The sequence below is a fragment of the Manacus candei genome, unplaced genomic scaffold, assembly GCF_025592945.1.
Source record: "Manacus candei isolate 608988 ecotype Guabito, Panama unplaced genomic scaffold, ASM2559294v1 h1tg000011l, whole genome shotgun sequence".
Lineage (NCBI taxonomy): Eukaryota > Metazoa > Chordata > Aves > Passeriformes > Pipridae > Manacus > Manacus candei.
The window spans coordinates 26,291,071-26,318,429 of NW_026138059.1; the positions used below are offsets into that span (position 1 = coordinate 26,291,071).

The window sequence follows — 27,359 nt, forward strand, 5'->3', positions numbered from 1 at the left end:
TGACCTGCTTCTCCACCTCTGATCGAACATCCTTCTGCTTGCCCACCTCTGCCCATGCTGTGCAGCGCATCTCACTTAGCATACCTTTTCCATTCATAAAACAAAGGACAACACCCATCTTCTACTGGCAAATCCCTTCCTTGTCCTTTCTTCACCACCACTGGTAATTCTGTCATCCTCCAAGCTCATTTGCTCCGTTTTCTCTCCCATATGAAAGCCAGTTTTAGGTCATGCTTGTTCTTCTGTTAAGTATTTCCAATGACCTGTTTCCCCACTTCAGACATTGTTTCTGAAATTCTTCCCCAGACTTAGGTCACTTCCAGCCTGAAGATGCTCATAAATTACCAGTTTTCTAGAACTTTCTCTCATGGAATCTTTAGTTTCTCCTTTCTACCCACAGTTCAGGGTCTCTCTAATCACCATTTCAGGAGATGAAGTTTTCACTGTCCTCCTCACTCTTTTTCCTCACTAACCAGCAGCACCTCATCACCCTTGTTCTCTGTCTTGGGCATTCTTGGGTTGTTCATCCCTTTGGTTTCAGGCCTCATTGTTGGGGCCTGGCATTCTCCTGCTGATGCATTGATTTGGGATTTGTGTCAAACCCACACAGTCTGGTTCAGCCCAGCTTTCCTCTAATTGCTTCCTTCCCTCCTTCCTTCCCTCCTCCTGCTTTCCTAAGAGGACTTTGACTCATGCTGCCCTTTTTGTTTAAGCCTGAAACAACTGCACCCATCTTGTGAACCAAATCCATGCTGTCTTCATTCGAATCTCCCCATAAAATATACTTCTGGCATAATGCCTATCCAGCTCAGATTCCTCTGCTGAAATATATCCCGTTCCTCTATAATAAAAACAAATCCTGTTTCATAACAAAACAAAAAGAACTGAGCAAGAGACTGACTACGCAATTAATTTTTGCCGGTTGCTTTCTGCCAAGAGCAACATGCTTGTTCTTATCCCGCTTCTTAGGATTGTCCTCCCCATGTGCCTCCTGTTTGTCCTTTTGTTTTGTTATCGGCTTTCGAGTCCTTCCTGAGTGCTCCTGGCCTGATCCTGTGCTCGCATTGGTGTGAAGTGAGAAGTAACTCTGCTGCATCAAGCAGAGCTTTGCCAAGGTGAAATTTCTGTGGAAGGCCATCAGCCCTTTGTTTTAATATTAGCTAATAAAGCCTGTGCACAGCTTCAGCACAGCACTCCAGTTTTAATTAATAAGAATTAGCATATACATCTACATACACTATTTTTTTCCCCTTTGTGGGTTCAACTACTTTGAAGAAAACCTCTTTGTATGTCTTCCTGGTTATGCTATGTCTTGACATTAAAAAACCCCAAACGAATAAAACCAGAAAACCAAAGTAGCATCAAACTCCCACACAAACAAAAGGCTTTGCTGCTGCCGGTGGCGGGGAGCACTGGGAGCAGCTCTTCCCGCCTGCTGAGAGGAGCCGGCTTCCAGCCCCTGCTCCTCACCGCTGGGGAACCGTCCAATTCCCAGCCCACCATCCCTGCCTCCGCCTTTGCACAATCCCACTGCAGTTACTTCCCAGTCCTAATTGGAGCCTCTGGGCATTATTGTATTATTATTATTTAATAAACAACTACATAAAACACTGGTTGACATTTAAATAAGAGTAAAGAAAGAAAAGCTCTGACTTCTAGACTGTTTTGTTTTCCTGTTGACTTGGGTGGAAGCAGGAGTAGGTTTTCTATACAATACCCACACTCACACAACACATGCTTATCTTTAATGTTATAGGAAAGGCACTACTAATGTGGGCCCAGTGTGGATGAGCGGGCCAGACTCTACTGAAGCTCTTAACCCCTGTTGCAACATAAACTGTAAATGTAGAGTCATAACCTGATTGTTCCTGGATAAAATGTGCAGCTTTTCTTGCTTGAGCTACAATTTGCAAGGGTTCAGCCTCATTTTCTGCATTGGCACCCCCAGCATGTCCTTCTGAGCAGTTATCTGAAATGTGCAGCCACCAGGGTGCTATTAAGAAGAACAAATGGGAAAGATAGTTTTATTTTTGCATTTGTAAGTTTGAGACATTCCAGTGTGAGAGTTATCAGGACAAAAGAAAACGGTGGTGTCCTTGAAGTGAACACAGAGGAGCACAACTAGTTCAATAAGGTTTTGAAAGAAAAACAAAGAGCTGAAGGCCAGAACTGACTCCTTTAGAAACAAGTCTAAAAGGAGACAGGATTCAAAGTGCTTAAAATATTTTGGTGACAAGCAACAAAGAAGTGGCTGTTACTAGAATTAATTGAATAAAGGAAAGGGAGAGAAAATCTTGAGAACTTTCTAAAAAGTGGAGATTTGATGTGTGGGGAGTATAAGGACAAAATTCTCCTGGGCCACGACTGGAGCCCTGAATCAGCATAACTCTTTTTCTTGAAGAAAGTGAAAACTAGACAAGGGTGAGTACATTCACCCTTATTATCCTTTTTCATTGTGGATCAAAGAGGAGGAATTCACAGGGCTGCCAGCTCTCCACTTTTCCTGCAGTGAGTCTGGAGTGCAGGCTGGGTTTATTTCCCTCAGTTAGGCAATACTTCTTTATTACTCTAAATGATCAGGTCCTTTAATGGACTTCTTGTGAGATCTGAATCCTATTTGCTGGCTTGTGTTTTTAATGTATTTAGTAGGAGTGAAGCATTCTTGGTGTTTATAAAAATTATGTACATACATGCTTTAATTCTAGGGAGTTCACCCCTCATTCTTCCCACCATTTCATTACATGTTTGCTTTTCTGTGTTATATATTAAAAACTTCATGCAGTGGCTCACTTGCATTTACATATGTGGACTGTAATAATTCTGTGATGTTGCTTGGAACTTCTGTATGAACATGTTATATAGAGTCAATGTGGGCATGACAGATTGCAGATTTTTTTGCAGATAAACACAGTCAGTGAATGCAAATATGATTGAATTTGTGTGCAAGTTTTAATATCTAAGCAGAGCTTATAAATGCATAACACCTGTAACCACAACTGTCAGTGCAAACAGGGAAGCTAATTTTAAGGTGTTTGCTCTGATTTAAAAGTGCTGGACTCTGAAATATTTCAGCTATAATGCTGGAGATGTTTTGGTCCTCTGGAAGGTATTTAAGACCCTGTTATTAAAGAATACAGCCTTTATTAGCAGCTGATAAGCCACGCTCCTTGTGAAAACAAGTACCAGAATGGTGAGGACTGCCTTATGAAACAACCTGTGGCTTTTTAAGACATTATGGAAATCTTACCGTGAAATGGATTAAAAAGTGCTGGTTAAAGGTCTTAGGGAGATTGGCATTAAGCATGGAGAATTTATTTGGAAAGCAAAATGGGAACTTATCGGAAGGGTGCTGGATTTCCATGAGTGGCTGTGTAGCCAGTACAGCTGTGGTCTCCAAGAAGGGACCTTGCTTAGGAAAGGCACTGCAGTGACATATAATGTAAGGAGAAAATGGAGTATGTCTGAATATGGGGTGTAGTAATCTTCCCCTGGAGGGAGGTGGAGTGACTGCTTTTTGTGAGAATACTGAGACAAAATATACTGAATTGTTACCAAAGATGTAGATGAGTGAGTTCTGTAAAGTTTTCTGGTGCATTTTATCGAAACCATTTTATCAAGGCAAGGTTGAATGGGATCTAGTGGAGTTGTAACTAGATGATCTTTAAGGTGCCTTCCAACTCAAACTGTTCTATGATTCTATGAAAATTGTTCATGTCACAAAAAAAAAGAGGTACATACAATACCAAGACTTTAGTCAACAAAAAAGGTAAAAGGAACCTCTTTCAGCACTTTTTTTTTTTCATGAATACAAATCTTTGCTTGTTTCTGTATTTGGTGGAGGTAAAGTTGACCTTAATTGGCTTGCAAAGAATTTCCTAGAGGGATAGTTCAGGTTCAGCACGTGAAGGAAATTGTTTTGAATTCACTGGAAGTCCACCAGCTCTTTCTAAGTAAAACCATATTAGAGTAGCTGTTGAACTGCTATAAGGAAAGTTATGTTTCTCAGACAGAGGAAATTAAAATGTCTTTGTATTTGCATTTCTTTAGAGCTCAGTCTGAGTGGTTTATTGATGGAAAATCAGGAGACAATCTTCAAAATGGCCAGTAAACTGAAGAAGCTAGGCTGAGAGCATATATATCTTCCCATTTGAAAACATTGCCTGTTGCTTGCTATTACAGAGTACCTGGAAACACTGGTAAAAAAAAATTACATTAGTCCCATTGTGTTTTAGAAGCTCTTTTTTTCTATGTAACATTAGGATGATGTCAGAGGCTGATTGTATGTTAGGTTGTTCCAGTAAGAACAATTAATGTAGGGGCAAAAGCCAGTGAGGACCCTGTCAGACACTGAACAATGTTTTTGGGTTTTATATACTGATTCATCAGTGTTTATAGGCCTCCAACATGTAAATCACCCTGAGGTAATCTGGAAGGGAAGGATATGAATAAGCCAATTAAATTGGCAAAGAGCCTAAGGAACACCCTGTTTAGGGATAAAATCACATGCCTGTCCTAGTGCCAGTAGTTTTGGAGAAAGAAGTAGAGTTAAAATCTTTACAGTTAATTTCTTTGCAGAGAGAGCTGATTTAGAAGACTTTTGGTCTTCTCCTTTTGTATGTGTGAGCTCAGGTGACTGAGATAAGGTAGTAAGTGTTGTGTTTTCTGCAAGTAACTTTTATTTTGATGACACAGAAGGATGTCATCAAGGTTGCAGAGGGTGTAGGAACTAGTTGCCTCATTTATGGTAATTATTTCGTATTCAGTTTTATGATATGAACATTCAAAGGACTGAATTGCCCTTTATCTTTCCAAGTACCTCCTCTTTTTTCTTTTTTTTTTTTTAAGTGAGGCACAGTTTTCCATCAGGAAGCATCTCCACCTGACTCAGCAGTTACTAGCATATGTTAAGGTGCTCTATATCTAAATAATAACAAAACCAACTACTCTCTTCTTACCATCTGCCAGGCCTGTCCCTTCAAAGATGTGATGTAACAGGAAAAAGGGGCAGAGGTGAAGTAAACCTTTCATTGAAATGCAGATTAAAAAGTATTTCCATTCTTAGTTTACTTGTTTACAGTATAAATCGATTGGTTTTGAGTTTTTAAGAGGCTTGCTGCTTGCTAACTAGAAGACTAACTTTATATTTCTGCCATTCCACACAGGTTTTTGAATTCAATTCCAATCAGGAAAGTAGCTGGCTTTCTAGAAGAGACTTACTTATGCCTTGATTGAAGGAAATTCCCAGGCAGAACTCATGGCTGACACCAGACACTTTATGTGGGAGTGAATCATTATGGCTTCTTCAAGTGCCAGAGAAGCTATAATTGGCATTTATGTATTATTAAGCACCAGAGAATTTAACTGTAAACAGAAATCCATAGGAAATCAGGAGTCACCAGTTACATTGCTCAGAGAGCTGCTATTTAAGAGCAGCTTTTGAGCATTTTTCAGACACTGTTAAGAGCAGGGGAGAGATAACCTCACCTTTTTTCCTCCACCATCTTTGGAATACTAAAAGCATATTCCTGGTTGAAGGGAAGTAACTTTCTGAGACCAAAACCAGTCAGAAAGCAACAGAGACATGGGATCACTGGAGACACCACTATCAGGCCTTGGATTTGACAGCATCATGAGATCCTAGATACAAATGCACGGATGGGCAAAAGACCCAGATAAACATAGCTGTTAAGATGATTTCAATGCCTCTCACCTAAGTCCAGACACCTGATAGCTCAGCATGTAGCTCACACCGGTCTTCACATCCTATGGAGACAAAGAGGCACCTTTCAGGAACAACTTGTACCACTCCAAGATAGGTGTTAAAGAGGTGTAATGAACTCTCTTTGTCTTTCTTTCTGCATTATGTGCTGAGAAGGCCTAGGCGACCATCTGAGTTTTTTAGGCAGCAGATGTTCAGTGAGATGAATCCCAGCCTTACTGTTCAGCTCCTGCACAGTCTGAGCATGCATTGCTGGTAGCAGAACAAACTCCTGTTATTACATGAGGAGTAGAAATTTTGTACCAGTTGTTTAGTTCAAAGATCCCTTTTGTTTTGAACTGGAACTAGAGATTCACTCAGCCTCTTGGACATGTCTATGGTTCTTATTCATTTTCAAGCAGTCAGGCACTGCTCAGAGCAGTGGAAAGAAAGAGAAATAGCTGCTTTCACTTCTCTTATTGGTGTATGGGCCCTGCAGAGAAACAGGAACCAAAGTAAGGTTAAGCTGGGTTTAAAGGAAGAAGATAACGTTTGGTAGAGGAAGGGAAAAAAGCATAAGCTGGCCATGTCTCTAACTTCAGTGTACATAAACTGTTGCCATGTCCTCAGGAAAACAAGGGATTTTGGAAATAGTCTAAAGCTGGGCCACATGAAATAGAGAGCACATGACACAAGCCTGAGTCCCTCTGGCTCAATAGGCAGCGCTCTAGAATTGGTGTGACCTTACTTCTGCCCTTGTTAGTCTGAAATATGTAGCACAGCTGTAGGACGTAGTTCATCATTTATCAAGGGTAAATACAGTTCTGGATGGGAATGTGGAGGTGAAAAGTGTTCTGCACAAGGCGTTTGCTCGCGTGTTGTAACTTGCTGCTCAGAAAGAAATGGAATGCTTTGTCTTCTTGTAGCACTGATGAGCGACTCCTTATCAGAACCTTGTAAGAGGTTTCAAGTGCATTCATGAATAGGAAGATGATTAAGATGACACATGAAGGTTTTCTGAAAACTTTTTCATATTCAGACATATTCTCATATTTGTGTTTGTTTTCATTCCAGACGAGATGTTTCTAATCTCCAATGTGATTGGTAGACCACATCCTTTCACTCTTGGTAGCCCAGCTTGCTGTGAAACTTAAGATGAGCACTAGGAAGTGAGTTTACATGAGGGGCAGTCAGAGCTAAGGCAACTAATTGAGCTGAAAGGCCCTGCAATGCACTTTGCAAAGGAGGCCTCTATTGTTTTGAGCAGTTACTGTGACAAAACCCAAGGCTGAAAACTTGGCAACCTGACTAAAAGGTTTAGTGAGAAAGAAGCTAAATAGGGGGTTTAAAAGATCTAATTTGTAGGGTAGAAAGAGGAAGATGTCTGTGTAGCTGAGCTACAGTTGAAAGTCCTGCTCTGAACACATCCATAAATCATCATGCCAGGTAGGGTATTTTCTCTTCTTTCAAGAGTTTCCCAGGATGGGAATCTGCTCTGGCCACAGCTGCTTCTCCTCAACAGTCCATTAGAGCCCCAAGACTGGGTTCTGAGTAGGCTGTGTAGGAAGGAGGTAATACTTCTCTCTGTTATGTAGCTGAAGAGTTAGGTCTGTAGCCTGACTTTCTGTCATTCTGTGATGTGCCTTTTTTGAGGAGAGGACCCATATTAATTACCCTACATCTAAGGAAATCTAATTTCAGAGCACAAGGACACAGAGGAAAACGGAAGCCTGATTTTTCCAGTGTTCAAATGACTGTATCAGTGCAGAGATTTGTGTCACAGAGAGTGCCTCTGGGCCTTCTTGCCACCGGGGTTGCTAATAGAGGGCAGAAAAACAACTGAGACCAGTGGCTTCAGTGACAGACAGCAGAGGAATACAGATGTTATCTTTGGCACTAGGCTGAGGGGGCTGCAATAGACAGTGCAATGGCTGAAAGGTTTGCCCTGTGTTGTGTTGGGTCTAGGGCTGTAAATGAGTGCTGACCATACAGACTCAACAGCACAGGTTTCACCACACTTACAAAGTGAAAAAGCTCTGGTGGTTCCCTCTTCTTCAAAGTGTTTTGCAAAGCCATGTTTGGAGTGTGAATGGTATGGACATGTCCAGTTCGGTGGAGGTAGAGGTAATAGGGGGGACAGGTTAAATTTGTATTGTAGCCTTGATTGTTCTTGATTTGACAGAGCAAAGAGAGAAATCCCAGAAGTCACCTATCTTGAGATCTACTCCAAGTCATTTACAAAGAACACATGAAAATAATAGGTATGCTTCTTGACAAGGCTACTCTGACCCTCATGATGTACAGTCCTTCCTGTCTACTTTTCAGCTCAGCCCCCTGGTCCTACCCCCTTAGGTCTGTAGCCCCAAGGACCAAAATAACACATGCTCCTTGCTGTCTGGTGCCCTCTGGTGCTGCAAATACCCGTCTGGGCTACATCCCATCACACCCTTATGCAGTTGAGGGAACCAGCCTATACCCCCATAGGACTCATGAACTGATATCTGCTTTTTCTCCATTACAGCCTGGCAGTGGAAAGGACACTCTAGTATGCCTTGGAGCAAGTGGGACAGGTCTGGGAGGTTGGAAGAGCTAGTCCTAACTTCTCTAGTCCTGTTTCAGTCCTTGAAGGAGGAGAGTGTGAAGTGGACAGGGTCTCACTGATCCCCCTTCCAAGTATATCTCCCTTGCTTTACTTCGCCCCTTATCTCTAGCTTTAGCCTCTAACTTCTGTCATCCATACTCTTTTATTACTGTTACCTTCATGTAATTGCCTGGTCTCACTGCTCTTTCTTCCTTCTCCGAGGTACAGCTCTTCTTCCTCTTGGGAGCTATTACCACCACTCACAGTCTCTAATCCTGCACCTTACATTGCAGTGCCCATGGCTCAGTAATGTTTGGTGCTTACACATGCTCAGATCCATTGTTCAGAAAACAGGACTTCAGTACCTTTACTGTCATTCCTCTCCCCTCTAATTAATCAATGCTAATTGATTGACTGATGATGGCTCTCTGGTTTAGCAATATCCCAAGTCCAAGAAGCAGCCACATGGCTATCATTCCCACACATTTAACTGGTGCATATTAACTTCTAGAAATTAGTTGGAGCCTCTTCTAAATTAGTTTGTATGAATTGGCAGGGCTCATTTCACTGGACAAAAAGAAAACTGACAACAGAGGCAGATAGCAACAACAGGCTCACAGGTTGTACTTGTGGTTTTGGTCCAAGTAGTTTCCACCATCACAGGGAATGAGTGAACCACTGAGTGGTCACTTGGTGACACAAACTGCACACTGGTGGTAGATTCTTGCCTGCAAGCTGATGCTTGTGCCCTGTTCAGTTTAGTACTCTCTTCCTAAGATGGTCCAATGCTGTTCATGATGATGTTGTCTTAGTGCTGCACAAATAGTCAGTGTGGTAAACAGGGATCAATTTAGAGAGGCTGAGGCTGACCAGTCCCTGTTGGTCCCCAGCCTGCTCTTTCTCTCTGATGAAACCCAAAGTGACCAAGCCCTTCTCATCTGCTCCAGCGCTTGCTCAAATCCCTCAGCTTTCTCTCATTTGGCCCTTTTTGTCCAGCCTCATTACTGGACTTTCTGAGTTGTGGGCAGATGTGCTTTTGTGCTGTTTGTGCAGCTGGGAGTAACTGATGTAAGGAAGAACTAAGCTTCACCTACTGTGTGGGCTGAGACACATTGAGTTCTTGATTGCAATCTGATTAGCTCCAGGAGTCCATTTGGCATGGACCTTCATGGCAGATTCATGACCTGAGGACCATCAGCCTAATAAATTTCAATTCTCTGCCACAAGGAGCACTTATAGGAAGAAATACACAACATTTTTTCTCTTGGGTTTGTTTGTTTGTTTATTTTGACACATCTCTCCAGGAAACAGCTGAACTGGTTAAACAGAAAGTTAAGATATCTGCCCCAAACTCAACCAAACCAAATCAACCCCCTAAACTCAACAAACAGGTAATGAACTGTTGGCAGGCACTGAGCTTGGAACATGTGAGCTGGAACTGATAAGGATTGGCAGAGATGTAAGGAAACAGAAAATGAGACCTTATAAAGAGAAGTTGGGCAATCTTCAAAAAAGTGGTGCTACCAGTCCTGTCAATGAATACTTAGATATGGCCCTTCCAGATTGCAGGTCCTTTGATGCAATGCTCACTGATGAGTCATTTGGAAGATCACTAATTGAAGGATAGAAAATGGCCTGCTACAGCCCACAGCCATTTTGAGCTGCACATTTTTTAAGGGATGTTTGTTGCAATCCCCTTTATTTTCTGCAGATGGGGTGTGGCTCTCCCATTCCTGGCAAAGTGGCTGGTGTGGCCTTTGGTTGGGAAAATATGGGTCCTGTTGCATGACAAGCTGAACTTCCCCTACAGGGGAAGTCACCTTCTTACTTCCTAGTACATCATCAGGGGTGTGACAATTCCCTGAAGCACAACGGAACCACACAGAAATCTGGCAGCTTTATTCAGTTTGTGAATATGAATCTGCCTCATAAAAACATCTGAATCACATTTCAAACTACCTACCTAGCTGCATAAACACTACCCCATCCTGTTCTTAGGATTTGAGCCTTATATTCTCAGACTATGCCTCCTTTTCCTTTTTTCACCAGAGCTCTTATGACTGTTGCTCCTTGCATAATTATTTGGACTTTCATGAAAGCTGCTGTTTCTGCCTGTAATCAAAAGTGACACTGCCACTCTTTGTTCATATTAAATACAGGCACCCAAAGTTTCTTTGGCTGCCATGCATTAGAGAACTCATTCTTCATGTGGAATGGGAGGGGCACCACATTGAGCCTCACGGATGACAGAGCATGGATAAGCAGCAATCCTTCAGCTGTGTCTGTGGTGCATAAGACAACCCTTACACCTCCTTAACTTCTTTTTGCCTTTCCACCACTCTGCCTTTCCAGAGGCCACTCACTTTGCCAGTTGAGGACTGCCTGGTCAGCTCTGCTGGAAGTCTGGGGTCACAGAGCAGTAGACAGGCTGTAGCACTGTGCTGCAAGTATGGGAAGCGTGGACTTAGTTTTGTGGAGGCTGTAAGTAGGGAACAGTTTGGTATTTTCACAGACACTGCACCCAGTCTGGTAGGCAGAAGCTGAAATGTAGCGTCTGTGCTTATAGTAAGATGGAGGTTGCTTTGCTAGGCCAAACTTATTAAGTCTGGTACCCTGCTTCAATCACTGAACACTTGGTGCTAGAGGAGATACAAGAAATGCTGTAGTAAAACTATTCCAGTCCACGCCCTACATGATTCCTCTCACTTAGCTGAAACATTTGTGAGCAAAGAATGATACCCTTCTCATCCTGTTCCTTCAGAAATATATGACAAACTCTATTGTTATCAAAAGTGCAGGTTCAATCCTGTCATTATCTCTGTGCAGTAAATATTGTGAATAAGAGTTAACAGTGTGTCAACAATGATCATCTGGAAGTCCTGTTGGGATGCTTTGTGTGAACTCAGCCAGGTTGTCAGCCGCCTTCTTCAATGACAATGCAGCAACTACCCTGAATAATCATTTTTTGTCACTGTATAATACAGGTGAAAAATGCAGGTGAACAATATTTTACACACACAGATATGTAACTGATTATATTACAAAGAACTGCAAGAACAAGACATTTATTTTTCACTTCTAGGAATTTGAATGAGGAGATCTCATTACCCAGAATCAGAATGTGTCTGGCTTGGTGAATACAATGACAAATGGATTCTTCAAATCCCTAATCCACAAGCATTTCAGAGAGAGAGATGGTTCAGCAGCACAAGAAAGATGTACTTTTCCGGGAAGTCTCCTGACTCAACTCCTATCCTGTACCTGGCAGTGATTCAGTAGCATGGCAGTTATAATTGATCAAAAACATTCTTCTGTTAGCAAACAGGAGGAAGCTGGGCAGCAGCACCAGGATGGCGTTGGACTCTGTGAGTGCCAAGGTGGGTGGTCACACCTGGTCAGGGCTGTGAGACTGGTGATTCAGGCAAGGTGGTCAGGCTTGCAGAGGGAAAATCTGAATTGTCTGACACTGTGTGGTGATAAGAAAGGAGGATGCACAAGGAGGATGATAAACTTGATGGGCACTTAACAGGGTAAAAATGAGAGAAAACAGTGCTTCACTTCTATTTCTCTAATTGGTGCTTTACTTACCTTTTCCTTTAGACTGAATACTTTGTATAAGAGAAAGCACCAACTGCAGCACTGAAACATAGTGTGTTTATACTGTGTTAGTTACTGTTACAGACATTGTGTAATATGGTTTGGAGAGAAGATGGATTATCAGCAGGTAGCCAGCAACCTGGGGAGAGTTTCTTGAGCTTTGTGTGCTTCCATATGCATCTCCTCAACTCCAACCCGATTTGCTGGGGCTTTGGAAAAAAAGCTTGACTGTGCTCAATTTATGAAAGAGATAGTGACATCAGGACAAAAATACTTGATCTGTGTAATTCCTGAAGTTGGGGATTACTTACAGGATATGGCTAGGGCATCAATAAAAATTCTAACAAACAAGTGTAAAACTTTTATCACAAGTCTGTCATTAGGAACCCATGGAACTGCTTGTACTTTCAAAAGTGTGGACTGACTCACAACTTCAGCTGCTTTCTTCTTCCTGCTTTTATTTTGTGAATGGAATAGAGCTATGTTGTTCTGGCTTTGTGGAAATGTTTCTACTTGCCTGAATTGGTAATCATAGAATTATAGAATATCCTGAGTGAGAAACTGACCCACAAGCATCACAGAATAGAATATCCTGTTTTGGGAGCGACCCATGAGGATCATTGAAGTCCAGCTCCTGGCCCTGCAGAGGGCCGCCCCAAAAATCACATCGTGTGCCTGAGAGAATTGTCAAAATGCTTCCTGAATTCTGTCAGGCTTGGTGCTGTGATACTTCCCTGGGGAGCCTGTTCCAGTGCCCAATCACTCTGCTGAAGGACTTTTTCCTAATAACTAACCTAAACCTCTCCTGACACAGCTTCATGCCATTCCTTTGGGTCATGTCACTGGTTACCAGAGAGAAGAATATGCATAAGAGACTAGTAGGATGAGTCAGCTACTTTCTGTGTCTTTTATTTGAAGTTATTTTAAATGATCAAATCTCTGCAAATGGATAAGCCATCAAAATACAATTAAATGGGAATGAAAATTTTCTGTTAAATGCCTCCTCTCTCGCCACTCCAACCTCCTGATTTGAGGTTCTTTCCTATCAGTCAGATCCCTGCACCAATCAGTTTGTGGTCACATCCCTCCTATCTCTGAGTGCCTCATTGGGAGAGAATAATCTGCCCAAATTATCCTAAAGAGAGATTATGGTTTCACTGATTAAACTCCTTGGGGTAGTGATGTGTCCACCAAATCTTATGACTACAATTGATGATTAGTTTCAAGCATAGTCCCAATGGCAAAAAAGGCTTCTTCTGCCAAATTTGGTTAGTTTTCACAGCTGAAACATTTGTTGATGACTTGTGTGTGTGAATAGGTCTTGTTGGTGAGCTATCTCCTCAAACATCTTGGTTACATTTGTCTTATTGCCAACTTCTGTTGACAGCCTTTTGGAGGAAGGAAAGGATGTCATGAATGTGAAGTATGTCTTCATTTGTTAGGTCTTTTTCTTTTTCCCAGCACATGGATCTAAAATGGCCCCACTGTCTTGTTGCTGTAACTTAATTGCATAGATCAGTTCACATGAATTTTCTGACCCTAAATGTAGCCTTTTTCCCCTGTCTGTACTTTGTAGAGATTTGGGCTTCGGGGAGCTCCTTCCCTACTGCTGGAAAAATCGACTTATGTTCACTAAGTTCAAAAGAGGACCTTGGCTTCCAGCCAGATGTGCTGATCTGTGGGGCATGTCTGGGTGTATGAGGCATGACCACTGAGAAGAGGATGTCACCTATGGGCCTGTGTTTGGAAAAGAGTTGTAGGAATGCTACCAACAAGCAGCTCTTGGGGCTAGCCATGTCTGTGCAGTGCTCTTGGGTGTATGTCCACTCTCTCTTAAGCAACTGAGTGAGCTCTGAGAAAGACAGATGGGTGTTGTGCTGCGTACAACACTTCCCAGACATTGCCCTGTCTGAAATCCCACAGCTTCTGTGGACTTTCCTTTCAGCGTAACTGTTGCTTTGTCTGAATAAGCAGCAACAGCATCTAAAGAAGCAATAGATTTTGAGACAACTGGAGCAATCATTCTTTGATCCCTGGCAAGCCCCAGTGGCTTGATTATTATCCAGTGAAAGGAGCTGATATAAATGAGTTTTCAGGAGTAGGGAACCCAAAAGAGTTCAGGCTGGAGGAAGATTAGAGTGAAGGGTGAGAGGGTGCACCCTGCTCCCAGGATAATGAGGTCAGTCGTGAGCAAGCCACAGGGTCCTCTCAGAGCCCACCACTTTACAGGACTCACATGCATTTTGTAGGAGCAGGCAGGAATGTTTCTTTCCATAGACCTCTGTCCCCTCCTTGGAAGCTGATCAAACACTTTTAATAAAAACCACCATTTGACTTTTAATGTTTTTGTACTGATTAAGAACATTGACTTGGCTGACTGAACAAGGGAACCAATTGTGGCTCAGCTGCTTTATGTTGGAAAAGCTTTGATCGGACTGAGTGGGAGTTTAAGGTACTCTATAAAATGAATTTTGGTGATAAGCTTATAAACTGAATTTGAACCTTGCACAGGCTCCAGAGGGAAGGAATAAACAGCTCAATTTGTATTCTCTAAAGATACACACCAAGCTTTCCCTTTAACCTTTGGGTTTATTACCTTGGGGGTCAAACTGTTTCTTAAACTGTTTGAAATTATTTGTCCAGATTAGCTGTCCATGCTGAAGATGGAGGGCTTTGAGGATAGTTCCCAGGAGCCCTGAAGCCAACTATAATGAATGAGTTTGATGTTTTACTCAGAGGAAAAAAGCTGAATGAGTTATAGGGCTGATAAATAGCCCCAGTTCATTCACACAAAGTTAAGGACAAAGTGCTTATCTTAATCCCTACATGATATTGTTAGAATAGTTTATTTCAAGGGCATTCCTGTCAGAGATCTTCCCTCCCTCATTACTTATCAGTCTCTATAGTTATATACAGGCAATTAGAAGACATGACTATTGGACAGGAAACTCCGGAGACCACGTAGGATTCATCTCAACTTTCTGCTGAAGCTGTGACCTAACTTGCAGGGGAGCAAGTGGAAGCAAGCTCAGATAGTCATCCTGTGAAATCCTCTGTTCCAATAAATCTGAGGAGGGTGTACATGCATAGGCATCAGTCAGAAGAATCTGATAACTAGTCAAAAAATTATTCATCACCAGTGGTGTGTGCAGCACGGATCTTTGCACAGCCATTATGGAGAGTCCAAAGGTGCTGCAAACCCAGGGACAAAGGATTTGCACATCACAGCAGCGGTGTGGTCTTTGCCCAGAAGAGATTTTCTTTAGAAGGCAAGGTTGTGATCTGTCTGAACAGACGTCTAAATATTTTATCAGACGAGTTACACCACTGATGTATAAGTCTCAAAACTGTAGGAAAAGTGACTTTTGTTTGCATTTTTTCAAGGTGGAGGGGGGAAATGAAAAACCTGAAGTCTGGCTCTGTGATGGCCTTCTGCATGCCTGTGGGCAAGTCACTCCCACTGTCACGCTGCTCCGGAAGTCTCCCCATGTCTACTCCAAGAGGTAATTGCCAAGAAACAGTAGCACTTTGAGCTTCTACAGTCATTCCTCCTTCCCAGCTTCAAACCAAATCCACTTTATTTATGATAATAATTGGAATGTTTTTTTAAACTTAGAACTACAGTTTGTGCCCTAAGTATGTGCGTCTCTCTCTTCCTCCCTCCCAATGACTTCTACCCTGATACCTAACTTCAGGTAAGTGTAGAGGCCTCAATGTTGTCACAGTTACACTAAATTTCCATAAAATTGGGAGAGCACATAATTCAAATTTGCTTCTACTGAGAGAGAAGTCTTACCAGATATCAGAGGGGAAAGGGAAAGAGGGACAAAGAGAAAGACATAAGAAACAAGTCTTCATTTGCTCATTCTGTTGTACACACTCATTTTGCGTTTTTGTTTTCTCATGACTCATCATTCTCTAAACCTTACTTGGGATTTGAAGTGTAAATTAGTATATTAGCAATGAAAAATTCATCCCATTAGCCCATAGTTGCTCTCAGCAGTGTATCTGGAAAGGCCTAATGCTCACCTGGTATTGACTCTCCACCCATGGCAGAGGTAGAATTTAAGTAGCAGGGACACTGAACATGCCAAGAGAACAAGTCTGCTAGGAGGTGGAGCAGGTCCGTTCATCAACCAGTTTCACCATATGCTAAGGGAATGCAATAATATGTCTAAATTGGAGACAAATTGCCAAAAACTTATTTGTGAACTAGGGCCCCATTTCTTGGAGTAAATGTCTTCTGCCTCCACTACCTTTGCCTGTGTAGAAATAACTATGGGGAAAAGCATCACAAACCACCAGTTTCTGCAAGTCTTTTGAGGGCCTTTCTTCACATACTCCCATTCAGGAATCATAGACTCCCTGAACACTTGGTTTCCAACAGAATAGCTTTACTCTCAGCCTGCTCTCTTCATCACACATTATTTTATTCATCTGCTGTAAAATATCAAGATTTAATTGGCAATCTGGCTCTGGTTTATTAATATCTCCTTGTGCATGGGAAGAGACCTTGAATTCTATGTACTGATTCTCAATCAATGTCAGCTTGATATTAACTCAATGTTATTACATTATTGATTTTATTCATCCCAAGAGCTACATCAATTTATCATGGAATTTACACTTCTTTAACAACCAACACAAATCAAGATTATTTGTTAGGCTTGCAATGTAGACTAGAAGGTTTTTGGAATCTGATCTCATTTTTCTTTACATTTGTTTAGGTTTCCAGTTAATCTGAATTCCTATCTTGCCCCTTTGAACTCACAACCAATTGTAAATACTTCTGATAAATCTCTATGCTAAAAACTGTATTGCGACATAGTTCTTAAAAAAATAAAAAGGAAAGAAAACCAACTGCAAAATACCCTGTCCCTATGATGTGCTGATGTAAGTGGTTCAGGGAAACAAATGGTCAGGTTCTTTAAGTTACACAGTGGCCGATGTAAATTATAAAATCTGTAACCTCAGTCATGCATTTGGTTCTGCTATACAGTATAACCATTTGCAGTTTTAACTCATGTCTTGAAGACCTGTAGCAAATAAGACATAGCAATGTCTGTTCCCATTGCATTTTACTGGCTAACTTATTTGGAACAGATGAAGAAATTCAGGGAAAGTTCATTACCTGCTTCTGCATTTGTTCAGTCTTCCTCTCTGGCTGGACTCTGTGATGGCTGGAGAGATACTGAAAAGATGATGTCAGAAGAGTGGGAAGTGAAAGCTGAAAGGAATTTTAATTGGATACTTTGAACTGTTGATTTAAAAAAAAAAAAAGAGTTAATGACTACATAGCTGAAATGCTGGTTTTCATTTGGGAAAAAGGATGTGGGACACTGGAGAAGCCACAGTACTGATTGGTGTTAACAGAGGTACTTTTCACAGGGCTAAAGCACCTTTACTATCTTCTTTCACCACCGCTGGCTGGAGTGCAAGGGACAGTTGTAAACTTTGTTGTGCTGTATGGTAATTTTATCACACTGCTGTGTGTTGGTCCTGTTCTTGTGTCTGATACCTGAGTATAGTAAACTCAGAACATACTATTGCTTAGTAGTAAGAGGATAGAGACCAGTCAGAAACACAAAGATGGACTCTAATTAAAATAAAAGGGCCATTTCAGCTGCATTTAACTTAAAGTGCATGAGTAAGCTAGAAAAAAGAGGATTGCAAAATCTGTGTGTTCATGGCATTGCCAACCTTCAGTGTTACCTAGCACAGTTGGGATTACATCATCAGAATAAACTTTCATCAGTTCATCATGGTTTGGTTATGTGACACAATTCCAAACTCAGAATGGAAGTGATGCTTTCATGTAAATTTGTCCCTTTCAGAGTATTGCAAACGCTGTCAGAAACTCCATCCTGCCATAGCTTGCCATGAAGCGCCTGGGCAGAGAAAACCACACCTCCCAAAAATATCAAATAAAAAAATTTGGAGTTAGACGATTTGTACAGACTTTCTCTTTGAAGTCACCAAAGCAGGACTTTCTTGGACACATTGCTGAGAAGAGTTTCAGGAACATATAATACCAGTAGTTTCCACATTAATATCCTAGTTTGGGTCTCAGCATTTCACGTGGTGGAGAAAGGTGGATACCTAGGTACCTGAGTGTTTGTGAGGTTTGAAATAGATGCAAGAGACAGGGAAGAGAAGACCAAGAACTTCCTTTGGATAGCCTGGGTAGACAAATGGGAGTTTTATCCTTTTACTACTCTGATAGCACAGCCAGCTTGCATCAGAAGCCTTTATGTGTTCACTGTTTGCCTAGTGGTAGCTGTGATGCTCAGTGGGTTGTAGCGAGATGTTACAACTCTTCTCAGACTGAGCTGTACAGCGGGAACTCTCCTCCAGGTCAGACCTGGCATCACCAAAAGGCCAAAGAAGGCACAAACCAGAACAGCTCTGTGGCATGAGAGGCAGCAGGGAGAAACAGAGCAGCTGAAAGGCATGATCTGCTCCTGCCATTATGTGTTTTGCCAGCCAGAGGTTGAGTGAGAAGCTGCTGTGGAGCTGTAGCAAAGGGCTCAGCACTATTCCGTAGAGACTGGCCCATGCATGGGATTTGACAAGAGTTGAGATGGTACCTCAGCTGCTGTTTCAAGGGGTGTGGAGGGGTGGCAATTTACTCAAGTGTTCCCTTATCACTGACCAGGTGCACAGGTAAGCAGGTTGTGTCCTTTGCCAGCTTCTCAGACCAAGCCACGGGAAGCCCTAAGGGCTTTTATAAACCCACGCTGCAATTCCAGGGATGCTGGGCAAGAACAGGCAGGTGACCGCTATCAGATTAGCCACTGACTTTGTGCTGCCTTTACACCGCTCTTGGGAGGATGTGATGCAGCAGAGAGGGCAGAGCAGCAAGAGCCTCATCAAGCACCCAGCACGCTTGTACAAGGCTAACCCACTAATGATTTTAAACAAGCATGAGTAGCAAAAGCTGATTTATCAAAGCTTTGCAACATGTGGCATTTGGCTTGGCACTAGGTACCCCAATGCTGGCTTCAACATGTTGTTGGATCACAGCTCTGGCCTGTGGTTTTGCTACGGTGTTTGGATGGGTTGATAGAGGTACTTGGCTGTGCTGGGGAGGTTTTGGCTTGTTCACCTTTGCTGCCAATGCTGCAGCAGCATATAGGCTCCAGCTGCTGTGGCTACAAATCACTGAGCCCCCAGGCCAAGCCCTAGGGCTCCTCAGAGGGGTATGACTTGCAGCAGCTGTACTATGCCACCTTGAACATTAAAGTATCTTCACTTGTTGCTCGAACTCCCTTGTTTTCCTTTCACTGGCTCTGCACAGCTTACTGCCATCTCAGGAGTCCATCTAAGCAAAGGTCACCCAAGTCATGTTTTCACACACAGAGAAAACTTTTCTCACCCTGCTTTGTAACCATGGTGATTTGTTTTCTTTTAAATTCCTTTCCCTTAGGTTCAATGCTATCTTTAGATGTCATCCTATTTGACAAATGTCCATGTAGTTCCTGATACTATGAGGGAACTGTGGCATGACAAGGACTGGCTCAAGTAACAGCTGCATAACTCTGCCAGGAATGAATGATGTGGCCCATGCCCTTTTTGGAAACACTCCCATTTTCAGTCATTCCTGCTCTGACACAGCATCTGACAGCCAGTCATGGCCTGGCTTGATCAGGTTTCGGTTTTTCTTGTTGCCCTGACCCTCTGCAAGTATCTCATCACTGCAGAGTTTTGCTCACTTTCTGGGATTTACAGTCTGAGAGACTGGAGAGTTGGGATGTACAAAGCTGGCAGGGCAGGGAAATGGGCACCGAAGATGGAAATGGTTAATCCTGCTGGGATCTGGGCTCTCAACCTGGCAAAGACCCAATGACATGCCTTGGGGCTGGAACATGGGCCTAGAAATGCTCTTCTTGCCTCACAGGATGGGCCAGTTTTGTTCTGGATGCTGGTAAGCAGAGGATATGGAGTTTGAGGGTGAGTGGTATACAGTCTCCTGAAATTTTGTAACTGGCACATAGTTTATGTATCTTTATTCTTTAAAGAATAATTACTTCCTCTCTTTTGCACTAATATTAAGCACAACTTGGTAAATATAAAATCTAAAGAGTCTTTATTATTCAAAGAGAACTTTAGATTTGCAGTACTGAAGCAACATAAATATTTTCTTTTGCTTCTTGCAATATTTTGTAATAAAACACTGATGCTCTGGATGTAGTTGCTTGTCTCTTTGCAGATGCATATTTACCACAGCTAACTAACATAGTGTCTTTGCTCATATAAATGTCACAGTTTTCCTGAATGGTTTTCCCTCTGCAACATGGATGTGAGCAGGAGACACACCAATTCTCAGGCTTCCTGTCTTGCCTGGATGAGGCTGTCATGAGGACCTGTGAAATACAGCAAATGTCCCCCCAGAGAGATGTTTTGCCAGCTAGAGGAGGTTCACAGGACAGCGAAGGGGCAGTAAGGCTGTAAGCTTCTCTTCTGGCATCTCTGGCTATTTAAGCAACCTATGCTTAAGAGGGCTCAGAAGGCTTACCATTCAAGTTCATATTTCAGAGTCATCAAATGAAACTATTATTGAATATCTGGCCTAAATTATAGACCATACAGTCTGACATCACCTTTGGCTAAATTGTAAAATGACATTTCCGTCCTATAATGGACTGTATAAACCTCAGCTTAAAAAGGCGAACAAAATTGTCCCATCATTATCCAACTGATTTAATGCCAGTGTGCATTCAGAGGCACAGAGGTGATCTTTAGCATCGCATGTGAACTTTATGTTTCTTTAATTAACTGCATCACACTGCATGTTGGCAAGAAGCCGTAATGATACTTCATCCTTCCCTTGACCGAACAGCAGAAAGTCACAGTGCTAATACTGTCAAGAGATAGACTAGGTCTTGATTTAAGAACTACTTTAAATACCACAAAACAAAAGCCCTTTTAATAGTTCAATATATACTCAAAATGCTTCTGCCATAATGAGTTCCTTAGTATAAATGCTTGGTACCAAAATAATTCTATAACTGGATCATATATAGCTTTACAAACAGCTATCTAAATAGCTACAAGCCTTGAGCATTGTGCAGGTGTTTGTAGGTAGGACCTGTAAAGTATGATGAAGTTAGGTCAATTGTGTTTACTTATGAGAAGATGCTTGTCTTTGCCTAAGACAACACTGAGGGTTCAGGATATGTCAGGCTTCCTCTCCAGGGATTGCCCACACAGTGGTTCTCAGCTTTTTTTCTGTCTGGCAATGTTTGGAACATGCCTGGGTGCAGCTCCTTGCCCAGTCCCAGCCCTCCTCCTGCCTCATTTTTACTGCCTTTCACTCAACCCCAGGAGCCTTGCTACTCTCTGCCTGTGTTGACTTGATGCTGGATTGGGTCCAGGATCCCAGTCTGGCCTTGAGCCCTTGGGAATCTGTGGAGGCAATTCCCTGGTCTCCAGCAAGGTGCTGAAGCAGCTTAGGCTGGCACACCTCTATGCCTCACTCCCTGTTTACATTTCAGGACATAAGATGGAGATGTAACCCACATTTCAGGAGATGAATACTTCTGGTCTGCCCTTAAGTAATGGGCGTTAGGCAAAGGTGGTATGGTGGCAGTGTAGCTGAGGGCTCCAAAAGCTGTGTAGTGGTCACTGGTTTTGAAGGTTGATCTCCTTCAATGTAAGTGAAAAAGGATCTCCACTGATGGAGTTGCTCAGTTCTTATCCTGTTTTGAGCCAAGTGGCTCCATGGACTGGAAAGCATGATCTTTTTTGTCACTCTGAGCCAGCACAGCTATACAAGCTGTTGCATTTTCTGAGCTGAATCCAACAGGTCTGCTTCCACGTCTTGTCCTCCTGCTCCTTCCCCTTATGCAGGCCCATGCTCAAGGTGATGTGCAGGATTCAGCATCCTACATGTTCCCTTTCATAGGAAGCCAATACCAGAAAGTCCCCTGCCACCCCTGCCTCTGGCAGCTCATTTCCCGTGCCAAGTTCTAGGCTGATGCCACAGGGACAACCATCACCAGCCAAGGGCGTGGGAGTGGACTCTCTCACCCTCCGAGAAAATTTGTAGGTAACTCCACCCTTGGCCCATCTTCTCTGCCCAGCATTTAGAGCAGCTTCATATGTTTGCTTTTGTTTTGGGTTTAAATATGTGCTTAGCTATCTCTCGGAGCTATCTCAAATGCAGGGGTGTGGTAAGGCTACCTAATTTAACCCAGCCTGTGACATCCACAGGTGGATAGCCTGTCTCCATAAGGCTCTTTTATCTCCTTCATTTAGGTTGGTTTAATAGCTGATCATTTAAATTCCTTATCACCACTCTTCTTTAAACTTAATGAGATGTAGTCTTAAATTTGCTGACAATTGAGACAAAGGAAGTAAACCCTCTCAGAAACAGAAAAGGCTCCTGCAGAAGTCTGTGATGCTTGAGAGCCAGTCTTTCAGAACACTGCTTCAGTTGTCTTCCCAGGAGGGATCTGGTTGCATACTGGGTCACACTTTTATGAAAGGAGAAGAAATGTCAGGATGTTCTGGGTGCTCATGTGAGGGCGCAGTTCCTCCCCAGACTATCATCACACATACTCCCCTTGTCATTTCCTGTCCCGGGGTCCTGCAAAACTCAACTGCCAGGCACAGTGCCTGCCACACCAGTCATATCCTTCACACGTCAACGGAAACCCTCAGGCACCAAACTTGAGAAGCTGCATCCTCAACCCACTGGAGTCACTAGAAGAGCAGAAGTCTCTGGCTTTCACAGGGCTAGGGCTTCAGCCTAACCATCACTCTATTTGAAAAGCTAGAGGCAAAAAACACCCACAAGGATCCACAACATTGGTCTCTACCAATATGCTCCAATTTTAATGTATTTGCATGTAATCTTCTCAGTGAGGGTTTTCCCACTAAACTCTTGTTCTAACATGATGAGGAATGTTTAAGCCAGCAAAATGGAAAACACGGCAGGGAGATATGAATGCCTAAATGGAAACAAAGAGGGCAAGTGTGGTTACCTTTTTCTTCACCCTGCTTTTCCTCCTGCTGACCCCATCACCATGGGTTTTGGCTTCCAGCATTGCCCCATGGTGGTCCTAAAGGGAGGACTTGTCACATGTGTGACAAGTGTGCAGAAGCATCCTGATCTTCATACTTGTGCTTTCTTGTTGTACATGGTGATGTGCTACATGTCAGACACCAACTCATCAAGTCTGCATGGAGCTTGTGTTCAAATCACCAAGTGAATGCCCCAGGGGTATTTTTTAATTCAGAGCAAGGTGGATCTCCATGTCACTACAAAGGGGGATTCCATTCAAGAGTGTTGCTTGCTGCCAGGGATTTGTGAAGTGCAAACGGAGTGATATATTGTTTCCTGGGGAGACGTGTTGTCTGTTGGGAGGGTAATTACAGTCCTGTCATTTTTGATAGCATGGGACAATATGCCACTGAAAGAGTGTTTTTCAGTCCTCAAGAAGATGATATTTCCTCATCTTAGTCTTTTATGTTTTTAATCCTCTGTGAGACAGATAAGTGCTATTACCAACTACTCATGGGGTGAAGTCATAGAGGACATGAAAAGTGAGAAACTGAGCTCTAGGCTAATGGCATAAACATGGGTCTAACAATCCCCCTTCAGTATTGGACTCCTTCTTGGTAAGAGGGAAGGAGATGGGCATCCTTTCTCTAGTGCAGTCAATCCCACCAAGCCGATGGCATGATATCCTCATAGGTGAACCCAGGAAGTGCAGACTGGATGAGTAGACAGTGAGGTGGATTGAGAACTGTCTGAAGAGCAGATCCCAGAGAGTCATGATCAGTGACACAGATTCTAGCTGCAGGCCTGTCATTAGTGGTGTCCCTCAAGGTTCAGTACTGGGCCCACTATTGTTTAACTTATTCATCAATGACTTGGATGAAGAGATAGATGCTTCCTCAGCAAGTTCACTAAGCTGGGAGGAGTGGCCGATATGCCAGAAGGTTGTGCAGCCCTTCATAGGGACCTTGACAGGTTGGAGAGATGGGCAGAGAAGAACATTCTGAAATTCAAAAAAGGCAAGTGCAGGGTCCTGCACCTGGGAAAGAATAACTCCATGCACCAGTACAGGCTGGGGTCTGACCTGCTCTCTGGAAAGCAGCTCTGTGGAGAAGGACCTTCGTGTCCTGGTGGACAACAAACTGTCCATGAGCCAGCAGTATGCTCTTGTGGCCAAGAAGGCCAAAGGTATCCTGGGGTCCATCAGGAAGAGCATTGCCAGCAGGTTGAGAGAGGTGATCCTGCCCCTCTGCTCAACCCTAGTGAGGACACATCTGGAGTGTGGTGTCCAGTTCTGGGCTCCTCAGTACAGGAGAGACATGGAGCTCCTGGAGTGGGTCCAGCAGAGGGCAACAAAGGGACTGGAGCATCTCTCTTATGAGGAAAGGCTGAGGGAACTGGGCGCCTTTAAGAAGAGACGATGACCTTATCAATGCCTGTAAGTATCTGAAGGGAGGGTGCCAAGAGGATCAACCCAGGCTCTTCTCAGTGGTGGATTAGAGGGAGCAACTGATGCATAGGAAATTCCACCTGAGTATGCAGAACTTCTTTACTAGAACTGACTGTGCACTGGAACAGGTTGCCCATAGAGGTTGTGGAGTCTCCCTCACTGGAGATAATCAAGAACCATCTGGATGCAATTCTATGCAATGTGCTCTAGGATGACCCTGCTTGAACAGGGAGCTGGGACCAGATCACCCACTGTGGTCACTTCCGTCCTTACCTATTCTGTGATTCAGTGATTCAGTGATTCTGTGATTCTGTGAATGGCAGCTGCACACACTTCTTTCCATCTCTGTTGTTTTCCTAAGGGTATATTTAGTTCACTCCTGAGGAACAAGGATCCTGGCCACATTATGTCAGTTCCTAGCAGGCAGTTGTATTGTGGGTCCTTTCTGAGGTTCAGATCCTCTGCAATGTGCTCCATGAGCACAAGTGCTTCTGAGGGCCCACTATGAATACCTGTCCTTACTCACAGGGTTGTGAAATCTCTGCAATACTTTCCAGCTGTGTGTCAAGTCTGGTCTGGAGAAGGCAGCTTTAGGTGGGAATAGACTTCAAGGGCCAGCTGCACACAGATATACTTATTAATGCTTTTTTCCACCAGATACAGACCTGTCTAAGATGGACTAAACACAGACCACCAACAATACAGACTGTCCCTTCATTATATCAATTTTTTTTTCAGAAGTTCTTAATTTTGGATGTATTTCAACTAGTGACCTTGACTGGAAAAGTACCAGATCCCATGCAGTGTATCTTGGGGATACCCTGTTTCATTAATAAGTACCTTCATTTCAGAGTATTGTCTGTTTATTTTAGAAGGTTTACCTCCCCTCCCTGAAAAAACAGAGATGAATTGGGATAAATACAGACAGGAAATGGTTTCCCTGGCAACACTAAGAATGCATAAGAACAACTTCATCATTTACTTTTATTCCTTAGATACACTTTAAAAAGAAGTTTGAACTACATTAAAAGACATCTCCTGTTCACAGTACAGCACCCAAGTCAGTAGAATTAATCAGCCCTGATTTTACTTTCAGTGAGATGGGAACTAAGTCCCTTTAAAAAACAGGGATGTAAGGTCTTAGTTTCCAGGGAATGAAAGCTGAGTCAAAAGAGGAGTTCATTCAGATTCAATGCTGGTCCAAAAAAAGCCGCTTTATGCAACATTCAGCTTTGCTGAAGTGGAACTCACACTAACAAACTTCCAGTGTATCCTGCTCAGAGTCTTAGGTTTTGGTGAAGCCTGGGTCGGATTGTAAGCAAAATCTAATCTAGTTGTGTGAGTGCTGAAAAGGAAATCTGTGAAACTATTTCTGAGAGGTTATTAGTGGAGGCATCAAAGTGTGATGCGATGTAATTTCTACTCCTGTCACGCTGCACTAACACATCCCCCCCTCCCTCTTGATCTGCTTGCCATTCCTGCCAGCCTCCTGGCATGCTGCAAGGTGCAGGAGAGACATTTCAGCAACTTGAATGACTTTACTTCCCATCTGGAATAGAGTGTCCAGCCTCAGAAGCCAGGGGAGACCTCACTGAGCACATCCTTTTCCCCAGGCTGGTCTATGATCTGTGGGTGGAGGAGTTGTTCCTGAGGGAAAGCCATTCAGAAAGCAGGGTTTCAGGCTTAGACCTGACAGATTTCTACTTCCAGGGTGGGCAAGATCTCCCCTTTCTCCTCATTAAAGAGAGATCAGTTGGCCCAGCAAAGGTCATGGCACCCCAAGGACCTGGTGTTCAACTAGCTTCCTGGTCTCATGTCCTTTCTGGGTTCACTGCTTCCCAGACAAAATCCTCTATACTGTATGTAAGGCCCATTTTCTTGGTTCTGATCAGCCTAAACAGCATTAGATTTGTCTTCAGTAAGTGCTGGGAATTAATCCACAAGCACAGATAACAAGCTGTGTTTCTACTGAACATGTTATTGATGCTACGGAAAGAGCACCTATTGCTGATGACATCTGCAGATAATAACAGAGAATGTTTGATATCGGGTCATAGGAGGATCAGTGGTTTAGCTGGGTGCACACTAACAACATGTGCTTCAACTTATGTCTGATGTGAAGTCACAGATCCTACAAATAGAATTGGCAGATCAATGAGAAGGTCTCCAAGGCCTCTGGCTGAGAGAATGGCTGGTCACTGCTTACCTTTGCCTGCATGAGGACAGATACTTGATGGCAGAATGCTTTTCATTCTAGCAGTTGAATAGAAAAGCAATGAGAGGAACCTGATTATGAGTGTAACAGTTGTTGGACTTCAATGATTTCAGTCAAGGTTAAAGTGTTTTCTCCCTCATAAGCAACTTAATATTTATGGTGTTTTTCTTAAAGGTAGATCTTTGATCACTTCCTGGAGGTCCACAGAGCCAGGTTCACAGAATCATAGAATGTGCCAAGTTGGAAGGGACTCAAAAGCATCATCAAGTCCAGCTCCTGGCCCTGCACAGGACCATCCCCAAGAGTCACACCATGTGCCTGCGAGTATTGTCCAAATACTTCTTGAACTCTCTCAGGCTTGGTGCTGTGACCACTGCCCTGGGGAACCTGTTCCAATACCCAACCACCTTCTGGGTGAAGAACCTTTTTGTAATAACTAACCTAAACCTCCTCTGACACAACTTCAGGCCATTCCCTCAGGTCCTGTCACTGGTCACCTCAGAGAAAAGATCAGTGCCTGCTCCTCCTCTTCCCCTCACAAGGAAGTTGTAGACTGCAATGAGGTCTCCCCTCAATCTCCTCCAGGCTGAACAGACTAAGTGCCCTCAGCCGCTTCTCATACAGCTTCCCCTCAAGGCCTTTCACCATCTTCCTTGCCCTCCTTGGATGCTCTCTCTAACAGCTTAATATCTTTCTTATATTATGGTGCCCAAAACTGCACACAATATTCGAGGTGAGGCCACCCCAGTGCAGAACAGAGTGGGACAATCCCCTCCCTCAACCAGCCAGAGATGATTTTTCTGATGCCCCCCAGGA

General features: G+C 43.1%; 2 long non-coding RNA genes across 3 annotated transcripts in view; one reads left to right on the forward strand and one right to left on the reverse strand.

Annotated features, from left to right (window-relative positions):
* Positions 1–5,721: 5,721 nt before the first annotated feature.
* Positions 5,722–26,617, reverse strand: LOC127466765 (uncharacterized). Its single transcript, XR_007902851.1, has 3 exons — positions 26,535–26,617; positions 17,008–17,067; positions 5,722–5,763 (listed from the first exon to the last, which is right to left on the reverse strand). It is a non-coding gene; the product is annotated as an uncharacterized LOC127466765 (long non-coding RNA).
* Positions 11,311–27,359, forward strand: part of LOC127466759 (uncharacterized) — a 53,396-nt gene continuing 37,347 nt past the window's right edge. Inside the window, exons 1-4 of one of the 2 annotated variants that reach the window (XR_007902845.1) lie at positions 11,311–11,656; positions 15,261–15,379; positions 15,493–15,571; positions 16,604–16,731. This is a non-coding gene — a long non-coding RNA (uncharacterized LOC127466759). Of the gene's footprint in view, positions 11,657–15,260; positions 15,380–15,492; positions 15,572–16,603; positions 16,732–27,359 lie in introns of those variants that run through there. The other variant, XR_007902844.1, reaches the window with a different exon arrangement.